This window comes from Zingiber officinale, chromosome 9A (genome assembly GCF_018446385.1).
Source record: "Zingiber officinale cultivar Zhangliang chromosome 9A, Zo_v1.1, whole genome shotgun sequence".
Taxonomy (NCBI): domain Eukaryota; kingdom Viridiplantae; phylum Streptophyta; class Magnoliopsida; order Zingiberales; family Zingiberaceae; genus Zingiber; species Zingiber officinale.
Window position 1 is genome coordinate 17,854,224 of NC_056002.1, and position 8,044 is coordinate 17,862,267.

The 8,044-nt window shown below is 28.9% G+C and overlaps 4 non-coding genes and 1 pseudogene across 4 annotated transcripts; all 5 read left to right on the forward strand.

The window, feature by feature from the left end:
• The first annotated feature begins 276 nt into the window (after window positions 1-276).
• On the forward strand, window positions 277-474 carry LOC122022022. The gene has a single exon (XR_006122771.1). It is a non-coding gene; the product is annotated as a U2 spliceosomal RNA (small nuclear RNA).
• Window positions 475-1,897: 1,423 nt separating this feature from the next.
• Window positions 1,898-2,094, forward strand: LOC122022034. Its single transcript, XR_006122783.1, has one exon. It is a non-coding gene; the product is annotated as a U2 spliceosomal RNA (small nuclear RNA).
• Window positions 2,095-3,496: 1,402 nt separating this feature from the next.
• Window positions 3,497-3,694, forward strand: LOC122022206. The gene has a single exon (XR_006122913.1). It is a non-coding gene; the product is annotated as a U2 spliceosomal RNA (small nuclear RNA).
• A 2,264-nt stretch (window positions 3,695-5,958) lies between these two features.
• On the forward strand, window positions 5,959-6,156 carry LOC122022201. Its single transcript, XR_006122908.1, has one exon. It is a non-coding gene; the product is annotated as a U2 spliceosomal RNA (small nuclear RNA).
• Window positions 6,157-7,481: 1,325 nt separating this feature from the next.
• On the forward strand, window positions 7,482-7,667 carry LOC122022057 (annotated as a pseudogene).
• The last annotated feature ends 377 nt before the right edge of the window (window positions 7,668-8,044 follow it).

Below are 8,044 nucleotides of genomic sequence, written 5' to 3' on the forward strand. Positions count from 1 at the left end.
ACAAATGATATTATTTTTATTTTCACTTTAATTTCTTTGAAGTGCTTAAAAAATTAAGGACTTGGTATAATTTTCCTTGAGTCGGTGTGGGACTAGTAGTGTTTCCTTGTTTTTGTTCATATTTTTCTTTTATGTACTATATTAATTGACTTATTATGGCATGAGACAATACTAAAAAGGGAGATGAGCATGGAACTATAGTCCCACATCGGTGAATTAAGCGCTTTGTGTGCTATTTGGATCTTTAAAAGAAGGTAGGATGGAAGAATAAAATTCATACCTTTCTCGGCCTTTTGGCTAAGATCAAGTGTAGTATCTGTTCTTATCAGTTTAATATCTGATACGTGGGCCATTGGTCCACTATGATATTAAATTAATTTTTTATGGGGAGAGTGTTCATTTCAATAGCTTGCTATTGGAATCCTCGTGTGTCGTTCTTGCGTTGCACTATTGCAAGATTCAGGCGCACCCGACCAAGTGTAATTTAAATATCAAGATTTGCCACCAAGAGCCTTCTAAGTGACATCATTGAAGTAGAAAAAGGAAAGAGCCTTCCAACTCAAGAATTTCCTTCTCGAATGGGTTGGTTTTGGTACTTGATGATAAGAAAATTCAATACAATTTGGCTACAATCTGGCATTGGTTGTTGATAATGATAAAAACCAATAATACAACTAGGTTTTAGTTCATTTCTATACAAAAATTCAAATATTTAGAATCCTTAAACTCTCATGCCATCTCGCCAAAGGTTGACAATTTGGGTTGGGTCGATTTTTTTTTAAATATCTTAACTCGAATTCGATCCTAATACAAATTCAATCCTAAATTTGAACTCGACCAATCTGAACCCGAACAGAATAATCCTAAATATGATTAAAAAAAATGACTTGTTTAGCTATTTTTCATATAATTTTTTTATTTTTATCTTAATACTTGTTCATAATCATACTAACATTAATATTAATATACATAAAATTTATTTAATTTTAAAATAAAATTTAATTTAACTCCCAACAAATTCTCTAAAACTCAAATTCAGGTCAACTTGAATCCGATCCAAATCCGACCCAAAAATTTTCAACCCAAAACTCTTCAATCAGAACATGACATGAACTCAAAAATTTCTAATCTGAATCTAATTTTTTTCGGGTCAACTCAGATTGATTTATTAGATCGAATTACTTTTTAACACTCCTAGTCTCACCTTACTGTTGATCCTTACTCTTATGCTTGTGTAAAGTTGTCAGAAATAAAAGAAAAAAAAATCCCTCAATACATTTATAGATGAAGAAAAAAAAATATTAGAGTAAGATTTTATACTATAACTTCTATCGTATCATACTAATCTTCTAATTCTGATTTAAATTATCATACAAAATCATTTTAGTAATGTGTTGAATAAGTAATCACATAATTAAAATTATGAAAATAAAATATAATTTAATATTATTTATTTAACTTTTTAAATATTCATTTTAATCAAATAGAATTTAATTTTATATATATATATATATATATATATATATAGCAGGGATTATGATCTATTGTTGGTTTTAAAATTCTTCATCAGTTCATATCAATATCTAATAATAGTTGATCTGCTAAAGAGACGTGTCATTTAACAAATGATATTATTTTTGTTTTCACTTTCATTTCTTTGAAGTGCTTAAAAAATTATGGACTTGGTATAATTTTCCTTGAGTCGGTGTGGGACTAGTAGTGTTTCCTTGTTTTTGTTCATATTTTTCTTTTATGTACTATATTAATTGACTTATTATGGCATGAGACAATACTAAAAAGGGAGATGAGCATGGAACTATAGTCCCACATCGGTGAATTAAGCGCTTTGTGTGCTATTTGGATCTTTAAAAGAAGGTAGGATGGAAGAATAAAATTCATACCTTTCTCGGCCTTTTGGCTAAGATCAAGTGTAGTATCTGTTCTTATCAATTTAATATCTGATATGTGGGCCATTTGTCCACTATGATATTAAATTAATTTTTATGGGGAGAGGGTTCATTTCAATAGCTTGCTATTTGAATCCTCGTGTGTCGTTCTTGCGTTGCACTATTGCAAGATTCAGGCGCACCCGACCAAGTGTAATTTAAATATCAAGATTTGCCATCAAGAGCCTTCTAAGTGACATCATTGAAGTAGAAAAAGGAAAGAGCCTTCCAACTCAAGAATTTCCTTCTTGAATTGGTTGGTTTTGGTTCTTGATGATAAGAAAAACCAATACAATTTGGCTGGCATTGGTTGTTGATGATGATAAAAACCAATAATACAACTAGGTTTTAGTTCATTTCTATACAAAAATTCAAATATTTAGAATCCTTAAACTCTCTTGCCATCTCGCCAAAGGTTGACAATTTGGGTTGGGTCGATTTTTTTTTTTAATATCTTAACTCGAATTCGATCCTAATTCAAATTCAAACCTAATTTTGAACTCGACCAATCTGAACCCGAACTGAATAATCCTAAATATGATTAAAAAAAATGACATGTTTAGCTATTTTTCATATAATTTTTTTACTTTTATCTTAATAATTTTTCATTATCATACTAACATTAATATTAATATACATAAAATTTATTTAATTTTAAAATAAAATTTAATTTAACTCCCAACAAATTCTCTAAAACTCAAATTCAGGTCAACTTGAATCCGATCCAAATCTGACCCAAAAAATTTCAACCCAAAACTCTTCAATCCGAACATGATCCGAACTCAAAAACTTCTAATCTGAATCTAATTTTTTTCGAGTCAACTCAGATTGATTTATTAGATCGAATTACTTTTCAACACTACTAGTCTCACCTTACTGTTGATCCTTAATCTTATGCTTGTGTAAAGTTGTCATAAATAAAAGAAAAAAAAAATCCCTCAATACATTTATAGATGAAGAAAAAAAAAATTAGAGTAAGATGTTATATATAACTTCTATCGTATCATACTAATCTTCTATTTCTTATTTAAATTATCATTCATAATCATTTTAGTAATGTGTTGAATAAGTAATCACATAATTAAAATTATGAAAATAAAATATAATTTAATATTATTTATTTAACTTTTAAATATTCATTTTAATCAAATAGAATTAAATAATATATATATATATATATAGCATGGATTATGATCTATTGTTGGTTTTAAAATTCTTCATCAGTTCATATCAATATCTAATAATAGTTGATCTGCTAAAGAGACGTGCCATTTAACAATTGATATTATTTTTGTTTTCACTTTCATTTCTTTGAAGTGCTTAAAAAATTAAGGACTTGGTATAATTTTCCTTGAGTCGGTGTGGGACTAGTAGTGTTTCCTTGTTTTTGTTCATATTTTTCTTTTATGTACTTATTAATTGACTTATTATGGCATGAGACAATACTAAAAAGGGAGATGAGCATGGAACTATAGTCCCACATCGGTGAATTAAGCGCTTTGTGTGCTATTTGGATCTTTAAAAGTAGGTAGGATGGAAAAATAAAATTCATACCTTTCTCGGCCTTTTGGCTAAGATCAAGTGTAGTATCTGTTCTTATCAGTTTAATATCTGATACGTGGGCCATTGGTCCACTATGATATTAAATTAATTTTTTAGGGGGAGAGGGTTCATTTCAATAGCTTGCTATTGGAATCCTCGTGTGTCGTTCTTGCGTTGCACTATTGCAAGATTCAGGCGCACCCGACCAAGTGTAATTTAAATATCAAGATTTGCCACCAAGAGCCTTCTAAGTGACATCATTGAAGTAGAAAAAGGAAAGAGCCTTCCATCTCAAGAATTTCCTTCTCGAATGGGTTGGTTTTGGTTCTTGATGAAAACAAAAACCAATACAATTTGGCTGGCATTGGTTGTTGATGATGATAAAAACCAATAATACAACTAGGTTTTAGTTCATTTCTATACAAAAATTCAAATATTTAGAATCCTTAAACTCTCTCGGTTGCCATCTCGCCAAAGGTTGACAATTTGGGTTGGGTCGATTTTTTTTTTTAAAATATCTTAACTCGAATTCGATCCTAATTCAAATTCAATCCTAAATTTGAACTCGACCAATCTGAACCCGAACTGAATAATCCTAAATATGATTCAAAAAAATGACTTGTTTAGCTATTTTTCATATAATTTTTTTACTTTTATCTCAATACTTTTTCATTATCATACTAACATTAATATTAATATACATAAAATTTATTTAATTTTAAAATAAAATTTAATTTAACTCCCAACAAATTCTCTAAAACTCAAATTCAGGTCAACTTGAATCCGATCCAAATCCGATCCGAAAATTTTCAACCCAAAACTCTTCAATCCGAACATGACCCGAACTCAAAAATTTCTAATCTTAACCTAATTTTTTTCGGGTCAACTTAGATTCGAACATGACCCGAACTCAAAAATTTCTAATCTGAATCTAATTTTTTTCGGGTCAACTCAGATTGATTTATTAGATCGAATTACTTTTTAACACTCCTAGTCTCACCTTACTGTTGATCCTTACTCTTATGCTTGTGTAAAGTTGTTAGAAATAAAAGAAAACAAAATCCCTCAATACATTTATAGATGAAGAAAAAAAAAATATTAGAGTAAGATTTTATACTATAACTTCTATCGTATCATACTAATCTTCTAATTCTGATTTAAATTATCATACATAATCATTATAGTAATGTGTTGAATAAGTAATCACATAATTAAAATTATGAAAATAAAATATTTAGAATCCTTAAACTCTTAGGTTTTAGTTCATTTCTATACAAAAATTCAAATATTTAGAATCCTTAAACTCTCTTGGTTGCCATCTCGCCAAAGGTTGACAATTTGGGTTGGGTCAATTTTTTTTTTTTAAATATCTTAACTCAAATTCGATCCTAATTCAAATTCAATCCTAAATTTGAACACGACCAATCTGAACCCGAACTGAATAATCCTAAATATGATTATAAAAAATGACTTGTTTGGCTATTTTTCATATAATTTTTTTACTTGTATCTCAATACTTTTTCATTATCATACTAACATTAATATTAATATACATAAAATTTATTTAATTTTAAAATAAAATTTAATTTAACTCCCAACAAATTCTCTAAAACTCAAATTTAGGTCAACTTCAATCCAATCCAAATCCGACCCGAAAATTTTTAACCCAAAACTCTTCAATCAGAACATGACCCGAACTCAAAAATTTCTAATCTGAATCTAATTTTTTTCGTGTCAACTCAGATTGATTTATTAGATCGAATTACTTTTTAACACTCCTAGTCTCATCTTACTGTTGATCCTTACTCTTATGCTTGTGTAAAGTTGTCAGAAATAAAAGAAAAAAAAATCCCTCAATACATTTATAGATAAAGAATAAAAAAATATTAGAGTAAGATTTTATACTATAACTTCTATCGTATCATACTAATCTTCTAATTCTGATTTAAATTATCATACATAATCATTATAGTAATGTGTTGAATAAGTAATCACATAATTAAAATTATGAAAATAAAATATAATTTAATATTATTTATTTAACTTTTTAAATATTCATTTTAATCAAATAGAATTAAATTGTATATATATATATATATAGCAGGGATTATGATCTATTGTTGGTTTTAAAATTTTTCATCAGTTCATATCAATATCTAATAATAGTTGATCTGATAAATAGACGTGCCATTTAACAAATTATATTATTTTTGTTTTCACTTTCATTTCTTTGAAGTGCTTAAAAAATTAAGGACTTGGTATAATTTTCCTTGAGTCGGTGTGGGACTAGTAGTGTTTCCTTGTTTTTGTTCATATTTTTCTTTTATGTACTGTATTAATTGACTTATTATGGCATGAGACAATACTAAAAAGGGAGATGAGCATGGAACTATAGTCCCACATCGGTGAATTAAGCGCTTTGTGTGCTATTTGGATCTTTAAAAGAAGGTAGGATGGAAAAATAAAATTTATACCTTTCTCGGCCTTTTGGCTAAGATCAAGTGTAGTATCTGTTCTTATCAGTTTAATATCTGATACGTGGGCCATTGGTCCACTATGATATTAAATTAATTTTTTATGGGGAGAGGGTTCATTTTAATAGCTTGCTATTGGAATCCTCGTGTGTCGTTCTTGCGTTGCACTATTGCAAGATTCAGGCGCACCCGACCAAGTGTAATTTAAATATCAAGATTTGCCACCAAGAGCCTTCTAAGTGACATCATTGAAGTAGAAAAAGGAAAGAGCCTTCCAACTCAAGAATTTCCTTCTCGAATGGGTTGGTTTTGGTTCTTGATGAGAATGGGTTGGTTTTCGTTCTTGATGAAAACAAAAACCAATACAATTTGGCTGGCATTGGTAGTTGATGATGATAAAAACCAATAATACAACTAGGTTTTAGTTCATTTCTATACAAAAATTCAAATATTTAGAATCCTTAAACTCTCTTGGTTGCCATCCTGAACTGAATAATCCTAAATATGATTCAAAAAAATGACTTGTTTAGCTATTTTTCATATAATTTTTTTTACTTTTATCTCAATACTTTTTCATTATCATACTAAAATTAATATTAATATACATAAAATTTATTTAATTTTAAAATAAAATTTAATTTAACTCCCAACAAATTCTCTAAAACTCAAATTCAGGTCAACTTGAATCCGATCCAAATCCGACCCGAAAATTTTCAACCCAAAACTCTTCAATCCGAACATGACCCGAACTCAAAAATTTCTAATCTGAATCTAATTTTTTTCGGGTCAACTCAGATTGATTTATTAGATCGAATTACTTTTTAACACTCCTAGTCTCACCTTACTGTCGATCCTTACTCTTATGCTTGTGTAAAGTTGTCAGAAATAAAAGAAAAAAAAATCCCTCAATACATTTATAGATGAAGAAAAAAAAATATTAGAGTAAGATTTTATACTATAACTTCTATCGTATCATACTAATCTTCTAATTCTGATTTAAATTATTATACAGAATCATTTTAGTAATGTGTTGAATAAGTAATCACATAATTAAAATTATGAAAATAAAATATAATTTAATATTATTTATTTAACTTTTTAAATATTCATTTTAATCAAATAGAATTAAATAATATATATATATATATAGTAGGGATTATGATCTATTGTTGGTTTTAAAATTCTTCATCAGTTCATATCAATATCTAATAATAGTTGATCTGCTAAAGAGACGTGCCATTTAACAATTGATATTATTTTTGTTTTCACTTTCATTTCTTCGAAGTGCTTAAAAAATTAAGGACTTGGTATAATTTTCCTTGAGTCGGTGTGAGATTTGTAGTGTTTCCTTGTTTTTGTTCATATTTTTCTTTTATGTCTTGTATTAATTGACTTATTATGGCATGAGACAATAGTAAAAAGGGCGAAGAGCATGGAACTATAGTCCCACATCGTTGAATTAAGCGCTTTGTGTGCTATTTGGATCTTTAAAAGAAGGTAGGATGGAAAAATAAAATTCATACCTTTCTCGGCCTTTTGGCTAAGATCAAGTGTAGTATCTGTTCTTATCAGTTTAATATCTGATACGTGGGTCATTGGTCCACTATGATATTAAATTAATTTTTTATGGGGAGAGGGTTCATTTCAATAGCTTCTCGTGTGTCGTTCTTGTATTGCACTATTGCAAGATTCAGGCGCACCCGACCAAATGTAATTTAAATATCAAGATTTGCCACTAAGAGCCTTCTAAGTTACATCATTGAAGTAGAAAAAGGAAAGTGTGATCCCAACAAATTGAGTTGCTTTATTGAAGGAGAGCTTTAGTGGAGAAGGGGAGAAGCGAGGCTAGTAACTCCTGGTATGACATGAGACTATACTACAAAGGGTGAAGAGCATGGAACTACTGTCGTACATTGATTTTTTTTTTTAATGAAGAGAGATTATCATAGTAGTTTGCTATAGCTTGGATACCGAGTAATGGTCCTTATCCACATTAATACTCCCACACCAACTCAGGAATTTCCTTCTTGAATGGGTTGGTTTTGGTTCTTGATGATAACAAAAACCAATACAATTTGGCTA